Source organism: Syngnathoides biaculeatus, chromosome 23, assembly GCF_019802595.1.
Source record: "Syngnathoides biaculeatus isolate LvHL_M chromosome 23, ASM1980259v1, whole genome shotgun sequence".
Lineage (NCBI taxonomy): Eukaryota > Metazoa > Chordata > Actinopteri > Syngnathiformes > Syngnathidae > Syngnathoides > Syngnathoides biaculeatus.
Window position 1 is genome coordinate 15,018,208 of NC_084662.1, and position 27,207 is coordinate 15,045,414.

A 27,207-nucleotide genomic window follows, 5' to 3' on the forward strand; every position below is an offset into this window, starting at 1 on the left:
ATGAGTAACTTCCTCATTACAATGAGAAACCTGTTTTTTTTTTCAATGTCCCTTACGGGGCTCCGTACTTATCTGCCAAGTTTGAATAATTACCATAAAATATTCTGAAAAATGTGCAAAGACTCGCGCGCATGTGTGCACGCACTAATTGACCAATTAACCTTTGTCAAGTGGCCGTTCAGATCTTTAAGCATTTAATTTCCATATATTTATTTGGCAAAGATCACAAAGACACGAAAAAGCTGAATTAGCGTTTTGCAAATCAGGCAAACGGTCTTTGCGGTACTTTAGGATAAGTTGCACTTTATTGGCACTCGTGGAGATGGAACAAAATTTGGCCGAGCACGCAAACAAATAGAAATAATTGAAAAGACATCTAGACACTATTTCACAATTATGATAAAAGTAGTCAGTAAAATTAGTAGGGACGTTGCACTTGTTCTCTTCAGGGAATCTTAACTATAAAAAAAAAAAAAAATCTTGTCTATTAATGTTTGAGATGCAATCTTTCCTCAGTTGTAAATGAGCATCGTAAAAAAATAATACACTGTAAACGTTGTTGGTGACTCACAGTGCTTCTTTGATTAAATCAATAAAATATTTGGGGATTGAGACTAACTGTGCGGTTGGGGACTCTGGTCAAGACTCGCAATCATGAGCACCAGTTAAGGGGGTCGTTGGTCTGGCTCAGATGAGCCTTCATGCCAGTTCGGGGTTTGTATGCTGCATAAGATAAACATCCACCATTTTCTTTGCCGCTTATCCTCACAAAGGTCGCGGGGAGTGCTGGAGCCTATCCCAGCTGTCAACAGTACACCCTGAACTGGTTGCCAGCCAATGGCAGGGCACATCGAGACCAACAGCTGCACTCACAATCACACCTATAGGCAATTTAGTGTCCAATTAACGTTGCATGTTTTTGGGATGTAGGCGGAAACCGGAGTGCCCGGAGGAAACCCACGGAGGCACGGGGAGAACATGCAAACTCCACACCGGCGGGACCGGGATTGAACCCGGGTCCTCAGAACTGTGAGGCTTTACCAGCTGATCCAAGATAAACACATTAAAAAAAAAAAGCAATAACTTTGTAATCGCTTCAAAAAGATACTTGCTCATACTGCTTTGATAGCCAAAAAGTAGAACAGAAATACTGTAAAATTGCTGTTTTATATGAGTAAAACGCATTTAATGGGGAAGATCATCACGGCACGTGAACATGACGGACAGCCATCGTCCCGGGGAGGAAAATTCCCACCTTTGTTATCATTCACGCTCACCGGAGCACACATAGAAGTGCCACACATCAATTCATTTGATTGGCGTGTGTGTGTGTGTGTGTGTCTGTGTCTGTGTCTGTGTTTGACTATCACGGCTGCTAATAAGCAGCATCAGAACTAGAATCACCAGCTTGAAGGTTCAACAACAACAACGACGACAATGAGAAAAGCTTTCGTGCTTGTTTGTCTGACCATGATGATGATTTTATGTTGGACAGGAATTCGCAACTTTTAGTGTAGTGCGGCGGCGGTGGGGGGGAATGACCCATCCCAAAATGTCACTGACTGGTTTGTATTCCAGCCTTGAATTTTAAATGGTGACATGTGACTCCCCTTGTCATGAATGTAAATTTTTTTCTCTCTCTGGACTTTTTTCCACACTTGTATGACATTTAATAATCCATCCGCCCATTTTCTTTGCCGCTTATCCTCACGAGAGTCGCGGGGAGTGCTGGAGCCTGTCAATGGGCAGGAGGCGGGGTACATCCCGAACTGGTCGCCAGCCAATCGCAAGGCACATAGAGACAAACAGCCACTCTCGCAATCACACCTAGGGGCAATTTAGAGTGTCCAATTAATGCGTGTTTTTGGGATGTGGGAGGAAACCGAAGTCCCCGGAAGAAACCCACGCAGGCACAGGGAGAACATGCAAACTCCACACAGGCGGGTCCAGGATCGAACCCGGGACCTCAGAACTGTGAGGCCAACGCTTTCCAGCTGATCCACCGTGCCGCCGACATTTAATAGTGATTTTTTTTTTTTTAATTACAATTCTCACTGTCCCGGAAAGGACTGCATCTGCTTGGATGTGCTACAAAAACCACCTGCTAGTACACAGCGTCCACATAAAAAGTTACATTTAATAGCGTATCATTTGGATCCAAATTGCCCCCCCCCAAATGAATGTTGTGACAGTTTTCCACTGATTCGTTTGGCATGCTAACCTGTTAGTGAGCAATGAGCGGTGGCTCAGGCAAAAGCTTCGGGCCATCTGGCTTTCAGCTGCGCTCCATAACATTTTGTCCTCCGCTGACTCACTCTGGATTCGCGGAGGGAGATGGAGAGTGAAGGCAAAAAAAACCCCAAACAATACAGTACGCAAAACACGCCTCCTTGGATGCAACGTATTCCAGAACTTTCGGGTCTGAGCAATCGAGGAAGTTTAGCGGGCTAATTAATGGAAGGCTGATGCGTGACGTGTTAAATGCTTCCTTCCTCGCCTCTGGCCTCACATTAAGGTGACGCCGATCGAGGCCCGCGATCGTCCATTTTTGCATCTTTCCTTCGGGTTGTTTAAACCTCTTTATAGTCACAGAGCACGTCGTGACTCCCCCCGCCAGGAGAAAAAGGATAAACGCAGGTTGCGGTAGATCGCATTATTCTTTATTCCTATCGGTATTTCCCTGATATGAAGATTAGCATGTTTTTTTTCCCCCTAAATAGGCTAAACTGGCGATTAAGGTTTTCACCGTATGCACGTGTCAAACGTGGGTGAAAAACGGTCGCAAAAGCTCATTTCGCGCGCGCTACTTTATCATAATTCTGTGCTCACAGCAGACCGTAATGGTTCTGATGCCTGAGCGGACCAGCTGCAACATGAGGTTACACTCCGGCTCGATGAGGTTCTATTAGGATCCGCGATGGGAAGAGATTTAATGTGATCGGACCGGCCAATAAAGGCCGTTTGTGCATGAGTTGTTGCAAGGTGACAGCCACTCGTATATGTACGTTCGCAGAAAGCAACAGCGTCATTACATCAGATTAGAGTAGAGATTATTACATTAGATTATAGTAGATAAACACAATTACTTAAAATAAAAATGTCTGTCTTGGTCAGCAATTGGCAATTCTGTTTGTACGGTGCCTTGATAAAAGTATTTTCTTTCATGTTTCAGATGATCAAATAAATGTAAATATGAGATGAATTTAAACCAAGTCAACTGAAATTGCTGTTTTTAAATTATGCTTTCATAATGGGTAATATAATCAGCTACGACAATCAAGCATTTTCTAAAACTGGCAACGGGTCTTTAAAGTTCAAGTGTCATGAAATGGAGGATTTTTAGTCATTAATGAAAAAACGGCAGCTGGTATGGATCCATCCGTTTTTTTCACCAAAAAACATGATTTTGACGTATATGGTTTTTTGTAACTCCCGCCATGAAAATCCTCTCGAGGGATTTGTTTTCGACAAGAAGCAGGAAGTGACGTTGGAGGCAGGTGCGCGCTCAAGCGGACTCGTTTGTTTCTATTAGTTTTACCTGCGGGAAGGTAGCTCGTAGGTCCTCCGTGTTAGCCAAAATGTCGGCTTGTTGTATTGCTGGATATTGCTCGAACACTTGGGAGGATGGATTCGCTCTTCATACTTTTCCAAAAGACCCGGTTCGTCGTGAAAAATGGATTGCACGGGTGCAAAGGACGAGAGCTTCGTGGGTTCCAAATGACAGCTCGGTGTGTATACAGCTACAAAAAAAATAATAGTTTGGGGCAGACCACGTAATCTGTCTCTCATAATATAACAAAAGATCCGCGTACGTATGACAGGGATGCTAAATGTGTCGAGGTCCGCGTCGGGCTCGCTGGCGAGCCTTGCGGACAAGCGTAGCCGCCGCCGCCTGCGATGAACAACACCTCCGATAAACAATACCACCGACAATGGCGCACTCAGCCGCGAGCGACAAAAACGCCGTAAAGCGGCCCAGCTCAGCGCCGCGATGAGCCAACTCGGTGCCACCCCGACTGGAGCCATGATCGGCTCGTCGCACCCGGGCCGCGGCGTTGTGATTACTCGTGGCTGAGTCCGAGATATTTTGGGCCACAATTGTTTGAATTTAGCCGCAATGGAGGGTTTTCCAGGTCATTCTACAACATTTCAAGTGGATTCAAGTCCGGACTCTAAAACTGCCATTTATTTATTTATTTATATCAAAAGCCACTGAAACGTCGACTTGCTGGTGTGTTTTTGGATCGTTATCCTGCCGCTTAACCCGAGGGCGCTTCAGCCCGAAGTCACAAAATGATGGGGCTGAACGTTCCCTTCCAGGATTTTTCTTCCCCCAAATACGCTGAGCGGCGGCAGTCGGCGATCAATTCCATTGATCTCCTGGCGGCCAATCAGGTAAAACTGAGCTCGGATTGACTTCCCTGCGGAGGCTGCATGAATCACTTCATCGGCCCTCGAGCTCGTGCCGTAGTCACACTCCATGTCCTCGCTTGGTGACAAATTCACAGGCTGAGGATAAACCGTCCATCATCCAGGCCAGTTTTTAATAATGTAGCAAAAAAAAAAAAAAAAAAAAAAAACTGGCCACCAGACATGATCCATCAACAAAGTAGCTCAACGGATGAGAAAATTGTTATAAATTGTTACACGAGGACTGACTCTTGGGTACTCATTGATACGGAGTCCTGATACCACCAGTACTTTTGATACATAAAGTTAAAACTAAAACAATGACAATGATTCTTTAACCTTTCTGATGCACGAAGATGATTCCCAGAGGCGTCAAACCGCTGCTGTGTGCCGCCAGCTACTAGTTAGGAGGACTTCCTTGATGTCAAAATTCACTAGCCGGTATCAACCGCCTGTCATGAGCAAGACTTGGCCGCTGCCAAGAGGGGTGTCCACGCCACTGCTCTGGGGGGGGTGACAGCCGTCACCACTCACAGCTGTTTCACATTGGGACTGTAATTAGACATCGCCACCACCGAGACAAAGTGCCTCCTAGTCAACAGACGTTGCTGCATGTGTTTTGGATCAAGCCTTGTGTTGTTGTGCCTCTGCCTTCTCAGACTGCTTACACCGTGTATGACCTCAGCTTTGAACCAAACTATGCCTAACATCATCCCCTCGTCTCGGAGTCCTGCATTTGGGTCCAGCCCCGTACCACAGGTTCGTGACAGAGCCTAATTTGTGCAAAACAGAAATTACAGCCACCAAGAGCTATTTCTTGATCTTGTGGCGAGGGAGAAGGAAGAGGAATTAAATTTAGAGTCCTGTTTGCATCAAAGTTCTCGTCTTCATTCGTGCAAACTGGAGTCTGTTTCAAGTGGACTTCGGTGGGTAGCAACACCCTGGACGGATCACCAGCCAATCACAGGGCACATTGAAAAAAGTACCATACACATGCAAATCAAGTCACTGGAAACCTTTGGCCTCACAGTTCTGAGGTCCCGGGTTCAATCCCGGACCCACCTGTGTGGAGTTTGCATGTTCTCCCCGTGCCTGCGTGGGTTTCCTCCGGGCACTCCGGTTTCCTTCCACATCCCAAAAACATGCAACATTAATTGGACGGAACTTCAATTCAACCTGAATGGAGATCTACGCTCGTCCCTGCACTTTTAGCCCCTTTGCCAGGCGAGATGAACCTTAAAGTTGCCGGCAAGCATTTCAAACTCTTACAGCTTGGTTTTCAGCAAACTCGTTCTGGCAACCGATTCTAACGTTGCCCGACGAACAGGTCAAGGGACTTCGCGGTCGAACCCGGCGAAAAGCAGCTCATGCGAAGCTCAGCTCAGCCGCCCCCCCCCGCCCCAACCCCCTCACCCCCAAAGCAACGTCTTCAGCCATCTCCCAGTGCAAGTAATCTCTCTTTGCTTCCTCATCTGCGCTTGTTTTCCTCTGTCCGCTTTCCCCGAGAAGACCACCACCAAGATGTCCGTTTCCATTACGCGCTTTCTCCTCCTCCGAGAGCCCCTCCCGTCCTCAGTCCACCGCAACGTTGTGTTCTCTTTACACCAAAGCTGAATCGCTTCAGTACTCTTCACTTCAAGGTCTCGCCTGCTCATCCATGCGCAAGTTGCATTAACGGCAGCTTTTTTAAACTCAAGAGCAAATACTGCAGTTCACCTTGCGGGACTGATTACAGTCATCTCAACGTTTCTGCGCAAATATAATGTTGACACTGCATGATTAATGTTTCAAGGCATGAGAGAAACAGTGTGGTAAGTCCTAGTTAAACTTTGTGGAAATAGGACACTATTAATCTGTTATTGTCAGTTAACAACAATACTTGCATGGCCTTTGATATTTTTAATATGTACTGATTCAAAAGGAATGATAATTAAGAGTTACATACAATTCAGTTTGTTTCTTCTGTATTTGCCCCGTGGTATTTTTGTAGAATACAATAGAATAGATAGACCAACTGCAAGGTCATTTCATATTATTTCATTTTTTTCCTGAAAGACAAACTTTTAAAATAATGTGTTTTCCTCATAAGATTTTTTTCAATTTCCAGATCAAAGATTCTGAGTTGGTTTTCCCCTGCAAAATATCTTTGTCCTTGTGAGAATATTCTTAACATGAAAAAAAATGTTTATTAAAATACTACATTATAAATACAATGAGTAATGCAGCACATTGGAATAAAAATGTTTTTGTGCAATACACTCCCAGGCTAGTGTACTCTCCTACTAAAGCATACATTTTAAGCAAAAAATAAAGACATTTTCAATTATTTTATTATAAAAAGTATTTAAACTATACATGTATTTCTACTCTGCAATTTATTATTAGGAAAAGCTGGGAAAAAAAGCTTTAAAAAGCCCAATTTTTTAGGCTTGGAATGCATTATTTGTTTTTCCATTCATTGCAATGAGAAACATCGATTCGGTTTTCCAACAAATCACTTCTTGAACCGTTTTCTGAAACGGATTGTGGTCGTGAACCGAGCCATCAGTGTATATGAAACGGGGTAACTGTAGCTCGTTGCTACGTCATTTATTCTCCGTCCTGTTCAACTAAGTCATTGTGTCTCATAAAGTCTTAAAAGCTATTATTGTTTTTAATTTTTGGGTGTGGTAAGAGCCTTTCTGGTTGAATAAGAATTTCTGTGAGGCATGCGACAGGGTTTAAGATGTGAGTGATGGTTTTGGGGTGAGCGTGAGGGTGCGCCCCCCCACGCTCCCCTGCTGGGAGGGGGCGCAGATGGTGAGGATGTCCTGGCACAGCACATCCTCTGCGAGGTGCGAGACCAGGACGTCCGACCTTGCAGCGAAGCCCCGGTGCGTTAATGGACTCGGCGTTTCCATCTGGGCTCGAACACATCACGTCACATCTCAGACGCGACGTGGTTGTCTACAGTCGTTGAACGCGGTCAGATCGTATAGTCAGCTGCCTTTTTATTTGGAAAATTAGCCCTTGGGTAGGGGACGTACCAGGAAAAGTATCATTTTCTGATTGCGTGTCTGATCTGTTTTTTATATGCTTTTTTTTATGTCCAATTTCTTGTAATTTATCTTTCAGACAACATTATGAATTGCACTTAAAGCACAAATCATTCCCGATTCATTACATGTAGCAATGCAGATCGGCAGAATTGCTCGTGAGGCGATTTTAGGGCCCCTGAAAAACACATTTTAGTTTCAGTTTCCCTCGCAGGGCCGTTATGACTTTGAAACCATAAAAATATGTCATCACCTCATCACTAGAACTACTTTTGGAATCAGAAATCAAGCGTTTTACGTGGCCCGTGAAGGCAAATCATGTACGTCAACTTCCGTGATTCCTGTTCAAATCTGTCCCCAAATTTCAAATTGTCATATCCATAAATGATGACGTTGAGGTATTGCAAGTGTTTTTATGTTACCAAACATCAACAATAGTCGAAAAACCCATTAACCTTGAAAATATGATTCCAAATGTAATTGATAAATTTCACGTGTCAATATAATGAGGGCAGCACGGTGGGGCAGCTGGTAAAGCGTTGGCCTCACACTTCTGAGGACCCGGGTTCAATCCCAGCCCCGCCAGTGTGGAGTTTGCATTTTCTCCCCGTGCCTGCGTGGGTTTTCTCCGGGCACTCCGGTTTCCTCCCACATCCCAAAAACATGAAACGTTAACTGGACACTCTAATTTGCCCCTAGGTGTGATTGTGCGACTGTTGTCTGTCTCAATGTTCCCTGCGATTGGCTGGCGACCAGTTCAGGGTGTACCCGTTGACAGCTGGGATAGGCTCCAGCACTCCCCGCGACCCTTGTGAGGATAAGCGGTAAAGAAAATAGATGGATGAATGGATAAGAAAAATAATATTTATGCATGGAATAGGCTATTACATTTTTCCTGAACGTTCATTTTAATTTTTCATCATATTTGAATATGACAATTTTGAACCAGCAACCCTTTTGAGGATAAGCGGCAAAGAAAATAGCTGGATGAATGGATAAGTAAAAGAATATATGCATGCATGCAATAGGCTGTTACATTTTTCCTGAACGTTCATTTTAATTTTTGATCATATTTCAATATGACAATTTTGAACCAGGTGTTTTGTCTGTGTAGAGCAATTAAGTGCATATTGAGTCGATTTTTTTTTTCATATCAAAAATTCGAAATCGTTCAGTAACTTCTCCAGGCACGCAACGACAATACGTACTGTATTTTTCAAAAAAAGCGACGTCTCCTTCATTGGTTGGGAAATGTAGTTTTCAAACGGGTAAAACGTAAATAACCATAGCAGCTTGGAAACTACAACTCCCAGAAGAGCTGACGCTTTGTTGGACACTCTAAATTGCCCCAAGGTGTGATTGTGAGTGCGACTGTTGTCTGTCTCCATGTGCCCTGCGATTGGTTGGCAACTAGTTCAGGGTGTACCCCACCTCCTGCCCCTTGACAGCTGGGATAGGCTCCAGCACTACCCACGACTCTCGTGAGGATAAGCGGCAAAGAAAATGGAAGGATGGTTGGAATATGATGAGGCGATAAAATATTGCAGTTGCTCCCTAGAGTGCCCGCCCTCCCATCAAGCGCAAATTGAAACAACCCAGTTATTATTTATTGTTTTTATTGTCTAAAAATGGGTGTCCTACACTGTTATGTAACAGTGGGGCTAATTTACATAATGGCCGCCCCCAAGCTGAGTTTCTCCGTTTACGACCGGGCGACGCATCGTCAAGGAGCGCCGTCGGAAGAACGAGGCGCGTCGTAGCCAAAAGGTAATCACCTAAGAAAAGAAAAAAAAAAAAGGAGAGTTTGTCGACTAAATGATGAAATGAAATGCGGGAGGGAAAACACATTCAATTGTTTACTTTATGGGTGGTGGGGATACGACAAATTAGCCAGTGGGGGCTTTTGTGCTAGCGCCGTTAATTTGCAGCCTGGACGAGGAGGGGCCAACATCTGTTCTGAAGCCTCTCCAATAACACCACAAAAAGGATCTGGCTTAAAAAAAAGGATCCAGGTCCAGGGCATTTGCATGAGCGACAAGTGGATCTTTAAGCCCAAGTGTCATCCCTAGAAACATTCTAAAATAGATATTGTTATAAAAAATACATATAAGATTATTCATTTCAATGTCGATACAAAAAAAAATATGAGCGGAGAGCGTGTCATCCATCCGCAAAGTTACGGAAGTCTCAATCGACATCCAAATGGTAGCCATATTGCCTGCATCGTCTGTTCATGATGTCACACCACGACATTCGCCATTGAAAACACGTAGTGGCGCTTGCTATGGGAGAGGAGCAACAGAGATTTTCGGATTTTCCGACGCCCCATCTGACACGGGAGCTCTTTTCGAAGAAAAGAACATCTCACAATCGAGTGAAGTGACCAGGGCAATATTACCCTATTGTTTCAAGCTATATTTAGATGATATGCGGATCACTTCTAACTAACGACAGACTCCCCAACAGTATGTATGACAGGATGTAGCATACTCAGCCGCGAGCGATGACAACGCCGTAAAGCGGCCCTGCTCGGCGCCGCGATGAGCCACCCCAGCTTGGCGGTGCGTCCGCCGATCACGGCTTCGGCCGGGGTGGCTCATCGCGGGGCCAAAGGTGTGATCGGCGGATGCGGCGCCGACACGCACATCGACACATTTAGCACCCTTGACTTACGTACGCGGATCTTTTGTTACGTTATGAGAGGATTACGTCCCCCGGCCCATCTATTGTTTTTTTTTTAGTATCTCTATACACACCAACCTGTCATTTGGAACCCACGAAGCTCTTGTCCTTTGCACCTGTGCAATCAGTTTTTCACGACAGACCGGGTCTTTCCGAAACTTATGAAGGGCAAATCCATCTTCCCGAGTGTTCGAACAATATTCAGAAATACAACGAGCCAGCATTTTGGCTATCACGAAGGAACAACGGGCTACCTTCCCGCAGGTAATACTGGTATAAAGACACCAGGCTGCCTGACTGGGCTCCTGCTGATAACGTCACTTCCTGCTTCTTGTCGAAAACAAATCCCTCGAGAGGATTTTCATGGCGGGAGTTACAAAAAGCCATATACGTCAAAATCATGTTTTGCGGTGAAAAAACGGATGGGTCCATTCCAGCTGCCTTTTTTTTTCCAATTAAAAACATACTCAAAATCATACTTTTCATGTCAGTTGAGCTTTAAATTAGCTGTAATTCTTTATTATTTGTGTATTTTTACCAAACAATGTCATAGATATCTTATTAAGGCACCTTGGAACTGTTTGGAATTGCGGAAAAATGACATAACTCCTTCAAATATATCTAATATTCAGTTAGCCTTGTATGCGGATTTTCTGTTGCGACTGGACTGACATGGAGGTCCTCTCTGCTAATGAATAATTTCAACTCATTAGCGGGCCTAAATGATCTCTTAATGTGCCGCAGGATCAAGCGACACCACCGTAAGTATATTCATAAATCAAACGGAGCGTAGGCACTGTTTGTCAGCCGTTTCTCCTCGTACGTCGATACATAATTTGAGAGAGGTTGTAAGATTTCTCCCCAATCTGTCGTCACAAATCCCTGCCAAAAGACGCCGCCGCAAATTGGCGTCGGACCGAGGGGACCGGCCGGCGCGTACCTGCCCGTCTGTGAAGCGCGACCATCCCGACCCGCCGCCGAGTCGGCACGGCGGAGGCCTTCGATATGCCGTTGGCATGACAACCACAGAGGGATCTAAATGACACAGCCAAGGTTGAGCGCAAACAAAAACAGAAAAACATCATCATTTCTTCCGCGGGGGAAAAAAAGATGACAGAGAAGCACGCCGAAAGAAAAAGAAGGCCAATAACGACGAGATGTTGCGAGCCAATTATCCCGGAGGTATCCGGATAGGCGGGAAGAAGTCGCGTCTTGTCTGCACAACACGGACGAAATTCCGCTTCAGAACACGCCGTTGACCGGCCAGCGCGGCGACGAAGATGACCAAGGGGAGGAGACGGTGTTGATGGGTGGGGGGGTGAAGGGGGGTGGAAAACAGTTAACGTCTGCTCCGCCGAGCACTTACGAAGCTCTGGCGTCATGGCAACAACATCCACTTCTAACAAGGGGTGCAGCTTCGTGTTGCAACCCGGCTAATAGCGGGGCTCTTTGTCGCCGCACCGTCACGGGGGATGTGACCCCCCACCCCACCCCCAGCAGCAAACCGTCACGGTCAGGAGAGCCTCGCAACCAGTACAACCACTTGTTAAATCCACACTGGCAGTCGGAGTGATTTTGTTCGATATCGGAGGGTGACGGCGGAAATATCGCATGCGTCTACGCTCTCATTTCCATTCTTTACGTTTGTCTGCTGTTATTTCGGTTTATTAACATGTTCTAAACTTAATCAGACACATTTAATTAGAAGCTCATATGATTGCAATGCAAATTACATTACTGAGAGAAAATGTGCAATTATAAAACACTTGCTTTTGTACAATTCCATAATTTCAATTTTAGCTACATTTGAAAAAAAAAAAAAGCCACAAAGGTTTCCTCTTTCTAAAGACGAGGATTATGATTGGTTCTCTCTCTTTCTCTCCACATGAGTCATTCTGCCAGAGTCTCAAAGGTATTTTTCCAAATATGACCTTGAAGTGCCAGTTTGAGCCGTAATCTTGCTGTATTAGTTCGTCTGAGGAAAAAAACGGGTCAGGGAGGCTGGCACATGGCCACTTACAAGAGCTTTTCACGTGCTTGCAGCTGCACCGCAACCACATTATTTCAATTTACTTCCAGTACCCATAGGATTATTATTATTATTATTATTATTGTGCACATTAATGGTGGAAATACTGCATTAAGTAATACTAAGTATATAAGAAGGGAGGTAGAGTTTTGCGTAAGGAGGAAGGTGGTAATGGTGCTAGCTCAGTTGGTTGGTTGATCGAGCGCACATGCCTAAACATTTACATTTAAATGTGACTTTATTAGGTTGGTACAAAGCAATGAAGGTAAGCACGTACTCACCCCCCCAGAGCCCCCAAATAAGATACACGCTACTCTAATTCCTCAACATCAAAAAAAGTATAGTAATTCCCAGCCTACAGAGCGCACCGGATTACAAACCTGACCCAGGACATTTGTAAAGGAAATAACATTTGCTACAAACATAAGCTGCATCTTTGTAAAAGCCGAAAGTGCCCACATTGAAACACGAGATATTTACAAAGAAATACGCTACACAGAGAGTTGAACGCTAGCGCTAATGCTAACGCGCTAACGCTGATGCGCTAACACTAACGGTAAAAACACGGCAGTAACACGGTAGCGCAGCGTTAACAGGGCCGTACTGATGTTGTGAAAGTCTGAGAGTTCCCCCATGCTGAAAAGTCTCCTTGGGGTGAATGCGCATGACTTACTAACAGGGGAAACCTGGGTACGTAGCAGACGCTTACTGGGAAATCTCCCAGTCTCATAGTTCCGCTTCAACATAGAGGGAACTAACATACGTTATAACCTAACTCTACCCTAACCTTAAAACTAAAGTTGATAAAAAGATGTACACATATATGTACGTTCGCTGTGTTCCTCTCAGAAAGAGGAAGTGAACACACGGCGACAAGTTGTCGAATGGCACACGTTGAAGCATGGACGGGGATGTTTCAGAATGGCCGGAAGTTTAGAAAATATACGCGCGTACGCATTACTCACAAAGAAACTTTGCAGCACCCGGAGCGCTCAGACCGTCACACCGGTAAAAGTCACTTCCTCGGCACATATATTCCACCGGTCTCACGCTTACCTTTTCCGCTCGAGTGGCCCCCCCTTGCGGGCGTTAGGAAAAAAAAATGCACAAATTAACCGCATCACCGCATAAACCGCAGGGCTGAAATTACAGTACTGTAATGGGCAATAACACAATAAATGCGCGCATGAGCCTCCCCCGCACCGCCACGTGTCTTTGGGTCCGACTTAAATAGCGAGCAGGATTTCCCGCTGCGCCGCAGAAATGATGGACAGACGCGGACTTGAACAGTCACACAGTGTACTTGTACGTTCACACGTTTGGATGGCTCGGAATGAAGACAGACAGGCCCGGCGCCGCAGTCTGTATTCACAGTCCCATTTTATGTGCTCTCTATACTGCTTCATTTTACACTTTTTTCTTTTTAATCTTCCAGTACAACTTCTATGGCAGCTAAATTATTCACATCTAATTTCTTCTGCATCAGCTTTGTGTTCCAAACCCGCACAAATTTAACCCAATGTATTCAATGAAACTTTTCTAATCATTTTACTGCGACTGTTGCTGCCGCGGCACCCCACATCTTCGCTGAACAGTAATTAAAGTCTCTTCCTCCTCTGCATCTCATCAAAGAAAAAAATAAAAGCGAACGTGGATGTTGCGGAAAGGAAGTGCGCCTTTTGTCAATTTTATCAGGACGTCTGTACGCAGAGCGCATACCAACTTCGGCTTAAAGAGTTTCGCTACCGTTGCGTCGGCAGACGAGACCTCAGGTGAACGCGCGAGCTTCACTTTAAAGCAACTGATTGGGATTCACGTCGGCGAACTCGCGTTTAACATTCTGTCTGAAAATTGACAAAAGTGTGCTTCCTTAAACTATAAGATGTTGCCCCGCCTCACCGTTTCAGATGGGATTCACGTTAAGAACATCACATGGCAAAAAGGGGACATTTGGTGCTTAAAGGTCCACTGTCATAAAATGCATGATTTTTTTTAGTATGTTATTAATGAAAAAATGGCAGCCCGTATGGACCCATCCATTTTTTCACCACAGAACATGATTTTGACGTATATGGCTTTTTGTCACTCCCGCCATGAAAATCCTCTCGAGGGATTTGTTTTCGACAAGAAGGAGGAAGTGACGTTATCAGCAGGAGCCCAGTCAGGCAGCCTGGTGTCTTTATACCAGTATTACCTGCGGGAAGGTAGCCCGTTGTTCCTTTGTGTTAGCCAAAATGCTGGCTCGTTGTATTGCTGAATATTGTTCAAACACTCGGGAAGATGGATTTGCCCTTCATAAGTTTCCGAAAGACCCGGTCTGTCGTGAAAAACTGATTGCACAGGTGCAAAGGACAAGAGCTTCGTGGGTTCCAAATGACAGGTTGGTGTGTATAGAGATACTAAAAAAAAAACAATAGATGGGCCGGGGGACGTAATCCTCTCATAACGTAACAAAAGATCCGCGTACGTAAGTCAAGGGTGCTAAATGTGTCGATGTGCGTGTCGGCGCCGCGTCCGCCGATCACAGCTTCGGCCCCTGCTCGGCGGCGCGATGAGCCACCCCGGCCGAAGCCGTGATCGGCGGACGCACCGCCAAGCTGGGGTGGCTCATCGCGGCGCCGAGCAGGGCCGCTTTACGGCGTTGTCATCGCTCGCGGCTGAGTATGCTACATCCTGTCATACATACTGTTGGGGAGTCTGTCGTTAGTTAGAAGTGATCCGCATATCATCTAAATATAGCTTGAAACAATAGGGTAATATTGCCCTGGTCACTTCACTCGATTGTGAGATGTTCTTTTCTTCGAAGTGTTAGCCAAAATGCTCGTTGCATTGCTGGATATTGCTCCAACACTCGGGAGGATGGATACCCTTCATAAGTTTCCAAGAGACCCGGTTCGTTGTGAAAAACGGATTGTGAAAAGGACGGGAGCTTCGTGAGTTCCAAATGACAGGTAGGTGTGTATACAGGTACTAAAAAAAAAAACAATAGTTGGTGGGGAGGACGTAATCCTTTCAGAACGTAACAAATGATCTGCGTCCGTAAGTCAGAGGTGCTAAATGTGTCGACGTCTCCATCGGCGCCGTGTCCGCCGATCACGGTTTCGGCTGGGGTGGCTCATCTACGCCGCGCGGAGGTGGATCGGACGGGGAGGTGGTTTGGCCACATGCGGTTTGGGCCTGATCCGCATATCATCTAAATATGGCTCAAAACGATAGGGTAACATTGCCCCGGTCACTTCACTCGATTGTAAGATGTTCTCTTCTTTGAAAAGAGCTTCCATGTCCCATAGTAGGTGGGCGGACGAGCCGCCGCCAAAGCCGTCCCTCGCGGACAACTCATACATACATACTGTCTGAGAGTCTGTTGTTAGTTAGAAGTGAGCCGCATATCATCTAAATGTGGCTTGAAACAATTGGGTCATATTGCCCTGGTCACTTCACTCGATTGTAAGATGTTCTCTTCTTTGAAAAGAGCTTCCGTGTCCCGTAGTAGGTGGCGGAGGAGCACAGCTTAAGCCGGGCTGCCTCATACATACTGTCTGGGAGTCTGTCGTTCGTTAGAAGTGATCCGTATATCATCTAAATATGGCTCGAAACGATAGGGTAATATTGCCCCAGTCACTTGACTCGATTGTGAGATGTTCTCTTCTTCAAAAAGAGCTTCCGTGTCTGAAGGGGCGTGTCCCATAGTCGGGGCCGCAGCATGTTTTCAATGGCGAATGTCCAGTGTGATGTCACGGGCAGTAGATGCAGTCAATATGGCGACCACTTGGATGTCGAATGACACTAGGAAAACTTTTTACACAGATGACACGCTCTCTGCTCATTATTTTTTCGTAAAGACATCGAAGTGAATAATGTCATATGTATTTTTCATTTCAATATCATTTTTAGAATGTTTATAGGAATGACACTTGACCTTTAGACATTAAACAACAACGCACGATTGCGGATCATCGAAATCAATGGGGCTGGAATGCTAATCCTGTAAATTTGGTGTTATCCAAGATATAATTCAGACCAATGGAAGTGAACAAAGTTGATATTTCCCTTTTAATATGCGTATCCCTAACTCCATAAATGTTTGTAATTACCGCGGCGCCGACTTCAACTACAAAAGGGCAAGTGAACGTGCTCCATTACTAATTGACGAAGAAGAAAACAACCCGCCTGAAGCATTTAATTTGCTTATGAGTCCTGACCGGACAAAAACGGCGATTCGACGCCACTGAGTGGTGGGACGGAAGAGATATGTAAACCGATAAATAGGAAACATACAGATGATGATACTAAGTGAAAGAGAAGTCTTCGGAATGCTTTTTTTTGGGAAATATTGTGGCGGTTGTTTATTTCGGTGGGAGTCAGGTGATGGACGAGCTCCAAAAGGGAGGAAAGGCCGTCGTCTTCCCCGTCACTGCCTGAACGTATGCACGGTAAATCTGGCTAACTTGTGACGGCTGAGGAGGAGGCGTGACAAGGTTGATGAGGAAAATGTTGAAAGGTGCTTATTTGGGGAACACTAAGTGGGAAACAAAGACGGGGATGGGGGGGGGGAAATTAGGGAGTCAGGAAAGATAAGGTCTGAAGGCTTTGGGCACCGCCATTCTGGGACTGTTTGGACATCTTCAGGAGTTAGAGGGACGCAAACTAGACTTGAGAGTTGGAAAGTGTCATCAAGAAAAAGTTAAAAGAAAAAGGACGTGACTTTCACGTGATTGCGATGGACCTTTCCGATGGCGACCTTAAGCCATGTCCCACAAGCTTCCAAAATGGCGATTGAACAGCACATGTTTGAAGTGGATTCTCTGTCGCGTATTCCAGATAATATTGCGGTATGTTTTTGTGCCAAATGCGCCAGACTTGTCCAAGAGGGTTCTACAGAGAGGTTTCAACTATTTCACGCAAGGATATGTACACGGAATTAAGATTTTGAACGGAGCTGGACGCAATGTCAATGATATTGTCCACATTTAATTGTCTGCGTGCTCCTCCACGAGTCTTAATCCATCGGAAATATGTTGTGAACTGTGTTTTATGCGTTGGAAAATGAATCAACCGGGCATCTGAGGACCACTTTCTTTGTCACATTAACTTTTCCAAGCGCACGCTACTGACAACCAGCATTGCTTGTGGGACAATATGGCGAGAGGGGTGTGGCAACACAGGGGTTAAGGCAATGCGGCTACCTGATTGGCTATTATTATAAGAGTGATCGACAGGTCGGAAAGGTTCATTGTCGCATGGATTGATTCCCTGATGCTTGACTTCTAACGAAGCTCGTTTGACTGAAGCTCAAAAAATGAGCCCATCCATTTTCTTAGCCGCTTATCCTCACGAAGGTCACGGGGAGTGCCGGAGCTTATCCCAGCTGCCAACGGGCAGGAGGCGGGGCAAACCCTCAAGTGGTTGCCAGCCAATCGCAGGGCACATCGAGACAAACAGTCGCGCTCACAATCACACTTGGGTATTATTAATCTCACCCAAGCATACATTTTTTTGTCATATTGTATGCCTGACCCCAGTATTTTGGCCATTATCTTTTTTTTTTTACTGTCTTTCCTTTCATCCTCTGAATCCACTCAGGATGCAAACAATAATGAAAATGTGAAACCAATTTAAAATGTCCTTGAAGAACAAACGGATTGGACTCTCGGCGCCCGTACGGAACCCCGCGCATTCATTACGGTCACAAATCTCACGCGCAATATTTATGAGGTGCGCCAGCCCAGTCGCAATGTTTATTATTTATCGCGAGTGTACTTTTTCGGCGCCGCGTGAGACGCGTGCACCGTGAAGTTATTTTTGTAAAAGCAGAATTGTTTGATTCTGGTCTTGTATGAGTTCTTATTACCTTGTGTAGGTGTACCCAATACCGTGGCGGTGAGTGTCAATTTATAAAAGTAACAAAAAAAAAAAAAAAAAATCATTAGTAGACCCCCTCAGGTAAAAATGTAAAAAAAAAAAATTCAGACGCAGACAGATCCCGAAGAGTTCAAATTACTTGGTCTCATTTCCAAAATAAAGCGTGTTATTTGCTTTTCCCCAGTACGATGGCATCAATTATATACTCCCGCTCTCATCAATATGATTTTCTGCTCGAGGATAAAAAAATAAAAATAAAAAAATAAATTAAAAACATCCCCCGAACAGCAGCTGTGTCGAAATATTCTCCATCTAATTTGCATTTCAGCCCATTAGAGGTTTCACGCCTTTGAGCCAAATGGTCCAAAAAAGTCTAATCTGAAGCCCGGAAATGTATTGGACGCTGAGTTTTTCAAAAGAAACAAACAACAAACTATCGGTAGCATATTAATTTGGGTGTGAATGATTCACGATATACAACGCAGTCCAGCTGTGGTAATTTGGGCTCATTTTGGTCATTGTCTGTGACCATCTGCTTCGAAAAAAGACCTTCTGGACAACAATCAAGGTCTCACGCTGCTCAAATATGTTTGTTCTGCAGTACTTCATGCAACAAAACTTTATGTATCGTCATTCCACTCACCTCACATCTGACCGCATCACAAAAAGGGCATCTCTGTCCAGAATCTCAACAATGGGGTCTCTCAGGGCACCATCTTGGGGCCAATGGTCTTTCTTCTTTCTCTTTCAGCATCTGTACAGTGGAACCTGCAACGTGAAACAATATATTTAAAAATTCATAGAAACCTCCTGTTGGTCATTTTTACTGCATAGTACAAAAAAAAAAGGTACATTACAAGCTACTACCAGGTCGATTTTTTTTTTTTTCTTTGCCAAAGTGTGAGGTACGAGTAATGTTCTGATAAAAAAAGAAATGGTGCAATTAAAAAACTGTAACGCTCTCACATGTGGACAAGGAGAGCCACAGTTCCTTATTCGATTCCTTCATTGAATGGGACGAACTATCAAACACATGAATACAGTAAAGTCTTCTCAGTATATCCCCAAAAGGTGTTGAATAATATTTTTGTTGTATAAAGTTGGTCAATGGTATGAAATTGGAGCCTTTAGTCAAAATGCAACTGTGTCTGTATTCGTACTCGCTTTGTCCGCAGTAGTAAGACAATTAAGTACACAAGAACAAATACATGCTACTATTGAGGAAAAAATGTAGTACTGTAATTTCCGGCCTATAAGCCGCGACTTTTTTTACCCACTTTCAACTCTGCGGTGTATGCGGGGATGCGGTTAATTTGTGCATTTTTTCCTAACGGCCGCATGGGGGCACTTGAGCGGAAAAAGTAAGAGTGAGACTGGTGGAATATATGTGCCGAGGAAGTGACTTTTACCGGTCCGGCCCTGTTAGCGCTGCCTTAGCTTGTTACTGCCGTGTCTCGGCGATTTTTACCAGTATATATTTTTTTAACCGGCCCTGTTAGCGCAGCGCTAGCATTAGCATTAGCGTGGCGGCGCCAGTGTTAAACTCTCTGTGTACAGTTTTTGTAAATATCTTGGGTTTCAACGATGGCACTTGCAGCTTTTACACAGCTGTGACCTATGTATGTACCAAATATTTCCTTTACAAATGTACTGGGTGAGGCTTATAACCATGTGCTCTCTGCAGGCCGGGAATTACGGTAGTTGAGACCCGCGCACAACTAGTACTACTAGCTAGATGTTAGCGAGTAGAATTGGATACAACAAGTTGTACTAGTCGCACTCAATGGTTAACTCCTGCACAATTTTGCCTCAATAGCAAGCTGTAGTTCTTCTACTACAAAACGGTACTGCGGTATTGAACAAATGATCAAACCACTTGCTGTATTCCTCAAACATAACGATTCGAAGGCCCAAGTGCAAAAAAAATCAACGAAAAACTATTTTATTTTGGACATTCAACATATACTATACTATAGATACATACTAGACTATATGCTAGTATTGTTTGTTAGTTCTGATTATGGGCAGGCTTTCTCGAGAAATAAGCCAACAAGAAAGTCATGCAGAGGGGAGATTTTGCACTTTGAGTATCAAAATATTGAATTGATTTAATTTCACGTCGTGGGAGGCGTTTACAAGAAAATGTAGGTTTGGTTTTGTCTGGAGCGTCCAATCTCCCTTTGAGTTCTTCTAACGTATCACTCAGCCATCATCTGTTTTCTGTTTTTGTCTTTTTCCGGACTGCCGCAATCAAAAAGGTCTCTTAAAAAAAGAAGAAGAAAAAAACAACACACACCGGCATCCGAGAAGCGCAACGCTGACGGCTAAATGCTTTTCCCAGATTTCCGCGGCGTATCAAAGAGACCCGCCGACGACTGCGGGCCGTGTCATTAGCGTGTCTGGGAGCCGCGGAGTGGCCGGGCTTCCAGAAATCAAACGCATCCCTGTGGAGAACAGCGTGAACCTGTTCTGAGGGGGGGGGAGAAATGGAAAAAAAAAAAAAAAAGTTATGCTGACATTAGAGGCGCTTTGAGCCAACTGGACCGGCAGGTGACGGAAAAGAAGTCAGCCGGATCCGAAAGGCTGATTCGGTTTGCCGTTTGGCCCGATTGAAATTCAGCATTTTTAATTGAATTTAATTGAAACTCAGGTCGAAAGTGAGCATCCATCCATCCATTATCTGAGCCGCTTATCCCCACGTGGGTCGCGGGAGTGCTTGAGCCTACCCCAGCTGTCTCCGGGCAGGAGGCGGGGTCCACCCTGAACTGGTTGCCAGCCAATCGCAAGTTAAGCCTGAGCAAACAATTTTTTTGGTTTAATGATTGAACTTCTTTTCCCGCGACCCTTGTGAGGATAAGCGCCCCAGATGATGGCCGATTTTAACTTTGTAAAATCGTACACTCGTGTGGCAGTTGAAACGTGGCTTGTAGACTTAAAGATTTTATTACTACATAAATTTGGATTAGTTCAATTTCTGTTATTTCTTGGGGGGGGGGGGTTAAAAATCCGAGCCTTGTACCCAATTTTAGCTGTTCCTTTCTACTCTGCTGTTCAATAAAGAAATCAACTTTCTTCCGCTTGCCAAATATGGAGCCGGGAGCAATGAGGACCGCATTTGCTTGACTTCGGGGATCTCGCATTATTATGGGAGGGCTTTTTGTCACATATTCAATATTCAGCCTAGGTAGGAATTTGCCGGCGGCTTATCACTTAACAGCTTTTTATGATTTCGTAATGATGTTTAAAACGTTTGAGGACGGCTCAGGTCATTTTTTGGTTAAAGGAGAAGAGGGACTGGGGTGAGGGTGGGGAGGAGGGGAACACAGCAATTCTGAATTCTGCTTTGATATGAGAATAATTAACATGCAGACAAGGAATCATTTGATTAAAAAAAAAAGAAAAAAACAGCACGTTGGCGCCATTGCTCTGTCACCCGCCAAGTGCCCATTTTTAGCCATTCTATTATCTCTAATGGCTCTAATGACAAACAGGGCAAATTGCTGCCATGAATGAGAAACACTTTCACCAGGAGGGGGGGGGGGGGGCACTTTATATTCGGACCGAGCCATAAAACCTGACCTTGATTGCAAATGCTGCATCTTGAGCGAGAGGCAGACATCTTGTGCAGTGCGTTTCAATTTGATGACTAATCCAAAGCCCACCCCCAGGACAGAACGTGACCCTTGTCCCATGGACTTGTCAAACGGTGCAAACGGCAATGTTTATCTCCCTATTTGAGACTAATTTTGCAATTTCACTCCTTTTTTTTTTTTTTTTTAATGCCGTGCCATTCGTTCTGGCAGTGGGCACATCTGATGACTTCAATGTGGAGATTTAAACCATTCCTAATGAAATGGTGCGTGTTGGCAATAAATGGTCGACAGGCATTTAAAAAAAAAACAACCTACATTTAATGACGAACATTTATCTTGTAACAGTCTTTCCTGTGGCCAAATTTCACCACTTCTTCTTCTTTTTCTTTCGGCTTGTCCGGTTAGGGATCGCCACAGCGTTTCATCTTTTTCTTTTTCCATCTTAGCCTATCTCGTGCATCTTCCTCTCTAACTGTCCTCATGTCCTCCCTCACAACATCCATCCACCTTTGTCTTAGGTCTTCCTCTCGCTCTTTTGCCTGGGAGCTCCATCCTCAGCATCCTTCTACCAATATACTCACTCTCTCGCCTCTGAACATGTCCAAACCATCGAAGTCTGCTCTCTCGAATCTTGTCTCCAAAACATCCGAGTTTGGCTGTGCCTCTAATGAGCTCATTTCGAATCCTATCCAGCCTGCTCACTCCGAACAAGAACCTCAACACCTTCATTTCTGCTACCTCAAGTTCTGCTTCCTGCTTTTTTTTCAGTGCCACCGTCGGTTTATGCAGTGATGGGGCGCTGCCCTTAGCGCGGCGCCAGCATTAGCGCACCTGGTTCTAAGTTTCGGTACAAAGAAAGAGTTTAATGTTACTGCCGTGCACTGTGGCTTCTAACCAAGTCCGCAAACACTAGCGCCATGCTAGAGTCTCTCATCCGTATATCATGGCTCACCACTGTTTTATAAACTTTGCCCTTCATCCTAGCGGAGACTCTTCTGTCACATAGAACACCAGACACCTTCTCCAAACTGTTCCACCCCGTTTGGACCCGTTTCTTCACTTCTACCACACTCTCCATTGCTCAGTATTGTTGACCCCAAGTATTTGAAGTCGTCCACCCTCGCTATCTCGTCTTCACTCTTCCCCCCTCGCCCCCTCTCATTCATGCACATCTATTCCGTTTTACTTCAGCTAATCTTCATTCCTCTCCTTTCCAGTGCGTGACCTCCATCTTTCTAACTGTTCCTCCGCCTGCTCCCTGCTTTCACTGCAGATCACAATATCATCTGCGAACATCATGGTCCAAGGGGAATCCAGTCTAACCTCGTCTGTCTGCCCATCAATTACTACCGCAAACAGGAAGGGGCTCAGTGCGGATCCCTGATGCAGTCCCACCTCCACCTTAAATTCTTCTGACACACCAACGGCACACCTCACCACTGTTCCGCTGCCCTCATACATGTCCTGTACTAGTCTAACATAGTTCTCTGCCACACCAGACAAAACAGTCAAGTGCAATCTTTTAAAACTGTATCATCGATAAGTCTGACGGTTTTCATGTCCCATTTTGCTGAGATGCTGCAGTCGCTTGCGAAAAGGATAATACAATTTCCATCATCGCCATAGCGACTGAGGATCACCAACTTTAACCCATTCATGGGCAGCGTGGCAATTTTTTGCCTTATTGAGATAAAAAGTTTCCTAACAGGCCACAATCAAGGAAATAACACTTCGTTTATGGTTAACTTATATGATAACTTCACGAATTTATAATCTCGTCCCAAAAATCTAACTGCTAACTTTAACCGATGAGTTATCCTCTCCTAATACCGAATTATGGCTTCAGATTAAAACACTTAAATATTTTGATATACTGAAGGATATAATGCATGAAAATCATGATGTCCCAAAAATGGGACGCTGCCCACAAATGGGTTAACGGGGTGTCAAACTCATTTTTCTCGCGGGCATCATTGTCGTTCCGGCTTCCCTCGGAGGGCCGTTGCGACTGTGAGACAATAAAAATGTTTCATTGTCTAATCATATTTACATTTATCAATTTATGAACTCATTTTGGAGTCAAAAATCAAGGGCAATGTGTTTTTCAAGTAGTAACACAAAAAATGCTCATAATATCTAACTTTCATCATTTATGATAACGCCAATTTGAAATTTTGGTACAGATTTTGCAAGAATCGTATAAATTGATTTGGGTCTGTGGGCCACCTAAAATGATACGGTGGGCCGAATCTAGCTACCGGGCCTTGAGTTTGACACCTGTGGTCGATATTGTATTATAGATTTATTGGGACTCTATATTAATTTGTGGATCAGTGAGGACGCCTCATAAATGAAATATAAATAAGTGTTAGTGTCTGCATCTACTCTTCAGGGTTGTTTGCTGCACAAAAAAAGATCCGATGTTTAGTTGAGACTTGAAAAAATGGATCAACAAAAGATATTACATTTGGAAAAAAAAAAACAAAAAACTATTACATTCGTTTTTCCTGGTTTGGTGCCAAACGTTAGAGAAGAAGCAAAGTGCCAGGCCGGACTTAAATGGGATCTAGAAATATCCAATTTTCCTGCCACAAATGGTCGAGAGGACGGACAAAATGTATTTTTCATGCTGCATCCTCAGGGGCTTGACCTGCATGTTTGAAAATATTCATTTCATTGCAACAACTCTCACAGGTCTTTTTTCCCCCCCTGTTCAGTCTGTACACAATCAAGGTCTTATCGGTAAACACTAAAGTTTCTACCCCACAAGTTTTTGCATCTAACCTTCAAATGATGGCAAATGGATTAATTACAAGTGGCGCGGGGGCTAATTACTGTGGTAGGTTGTGTTCGGAAGGAATAATCATTCCAGACAATCCAACCGCAAAGGGGAGTTTTATGGGAACCTTGGTTAGCAATTTATTATGTCTCTCAGACAACTCGGACTCTATTGTGATGAGCATATAATTGTTTGAACAGATGAAGGCGGTGCCTTCAAGTATCTGGAAATTGCACCCAAGGATGAGCGGGACTTGTGGAGCTCCACAATTCTTTCTCTGATTTCGTGTCTGATTTTTTATTTTTATTTTCCTGTGATTTCAAACAAGGAAGTAGAATGTTTGAGGGTTAGGCCTGAAATACGTACCCAGGTGTGCAATTAATTAAATGTTGATAGGAGCTTCTAAAGCCACGACATAATTATGTGGACTTCCCCATGTAAAGACAGTACTTTTTGTGTATGTAAACCAAAGGTGTCAAACTAATTTTTCTCGCGGGCCACATCGTTGTTCTGGTGTCCCTCAGGGGGCCGTTATGACTGTGGAACAAAAATATTTAATCATCTCGTCATATTTAGATCATCAATTTCTGAACTAGTTTTGGAATCAGAAATCAAGCCATTCACGATCGGTAACACAAAAATGCTTGTAATATCTCAACTTTATCATTTATGTTATATGACAATTTGAAATTTTGGTACAGATTTTTACAAGAATCATGGAAATTGACACTCTAAATTTGGCTTTGCGGGCAACATGAAATCATGTGGCGGGCCAGATCTGGCCCCCGGGCCTTGAGTTTGACACCTGTGATGTAAACCTTTGACTTTACCAAAAATAATATCGAATTGTCTGAGAAATTCTCTCGCTCATTATTGTGGCCTGGCGGCACAGGGGAGCAACTAAATTGCCCCTAGGTGTGATTGTGAGTGCAACTGCTGTCTATCTCCATGTGCCCTCCGATTGGCTGGCGACCAGTTCAGGGTGTACCCCGTTGACGGCTGGGATAGGCTCCAGCACTACCGCGACCCTCGTGAGGATAAGCGGCAAAGAAAATGGATGGATGGATTATTGTGGCATTTGACAAAATTAAATAATCGTGGTGATCCTGACTGACCCGAAACAGGAGAGCTTTAGTCTGATTTGACTTCAGATAGTGAGACAAAAAAAAAAATTTGATGTTTTTGCACAGTTTATTGTAATATTCTGGCATAAGAATAATGCAGACCTTTTACTAAGACATCTAGGAACTGTCATACATTGTTAAAAAAAAGTTCATATGCCTCTTTTAAAACATCGGCATCATCGGGATTAAAGTTTCTATGATTCAAATATTTCCTTGGGAAAAAATGGATTAAAAAAAAGAGCTCAAGCACACCGCGAAATGATAGACAATTTTTTTAAACTTTCCCCCAAAGTTTGAAACACTTTTTATTTTTGAACACAACCACTCTATCATTTCTATGTTTCAAACATATTTTATTTTGAAATTCTCTCCAAACAATCATTCAAACACCAACCCTTTTCTTGGCATCGCTTTCCAAACGTGTGTAAAGTAAGTTTCTTTCGGCTTGTCCCTTTCGGGGTCGCCACAGCGTGTCATCTCAGATGAACGCACATATGTTTGGCACAATTTTTACGCCGGATGCCCTTGCTGACGCAACCCTTCTCAGGGAGTGGAGGCCCCAGTGGGATACGAACCCACAACCCCTGGTTTATCAAACCAGTGCTCTAACCACTGAGCTACAGGGCTTTCCAAACGTGTGTCACGCATTCAAAGTCGCCGGGAAGTCAGCGGCTCCATTCATTTGGAAAAGGTCAGCATTTGTTATTGAGTTTCTCTTGAATGTTTTATTTTGCTGTGACAGGCGACAAGCGCCGGCCTCCAAATGAGCCCCCCCCCCCCCCTTTATGTAATCAACTTGAAATCGTTTGAGATAAGTTTGCTTTCCTCCCACCTTCAAGTTTGTTGAGAGGCAATTTGTTTTCACCCCGCGGGCAAGTGTAGAGGGGAAAAAAACTCAAGCGTGTCTTTACTCCATTAACTTGGGCGCGCATTAAGAATGTACATTATTGTTTGGGGCCAAACACGCCATATATTACTTTCCAACTTTGTTCTCCAAATAATAAACGGCACTTAACTCGCGGGTCGTTTGAAATCAATTTATTCCCGCGACGGCTTGGATTTGTGGCCTACCTGGACGGCGACTACCACACTGTTACACGCTCCCAAGTCTCTTCAATTACTTTCGCGGGTGTAGCCGTAATTAATAGACGCAATTGCCGACAGCTACAATGAGGGAAAATTGAAAATGGAAAGGGGGTCATCTTTACTGCTGTACAGCTCCTGTAAAATTAAACGTTTGAAGACGTTTTACTGATGTAAACAGTGCCATTAAAAGTAAACAAAAAAAAAAAAAAAAACATCTATTTGACCCCACTGACACCAACTATTTCTCTGTTACAAATTAAAAGTACATCTTCAAAACACGAGATGACTGTTGATTTAGAAATTGTTCTAACAGTAACATTTTCTTTCCGACAGAAATCATGTAAATGTTATTACTTTGTAGTTAAAGGAGAAGTCCACTGGTGTGGAGTAACAATGTATCCGATAGGTCATGTCATATGTACTGTACTTTGAAAATTTGATGTTAATCCTCTATCAGTTAATGGTGTTTTGAGAAGATTTTTAATCGGCAATTACGAATCTTCATGGGCGAGTCACATGACCTACGTGCGCGGATGTGACGTATTATGGCCCCGTCACACCATGACGTTCTGGTCAGCGTTTTATACCGTTTGAGGAAACGTTGGCA

At 44.2% G+C, this 27,207-nt stretch overlaps 1 protein-coding gene across 4 annotated transcripts in view; it reads right to left on the minus strand.

The window, feature by feature from the left end:
• The window catches only part of LOC133496645 (cannabinoid receptor type 1A), a 38,410-nt gene that overhangs the window by 6,871 nt on the left and 4,332 nt on the right, over positions 1–27,207 (minus strand). For 3 of the 4 annotated variants that reach the window (XM_061812462.1, XM_061812460.1, XM_061812456.1), the window contains one exon: positions 18,662–18,786. The gene's annotated coding sequence lies outside the window, so the exon portion shown is untranslated. Of the gene's footprint in view, positions 1–18,661; positions 18,787–20,314; positions 20,440–27,207 lie in introns of those variants that run through there. The other variant, XM_061812457.1, reaches the window with a different exon arrangement.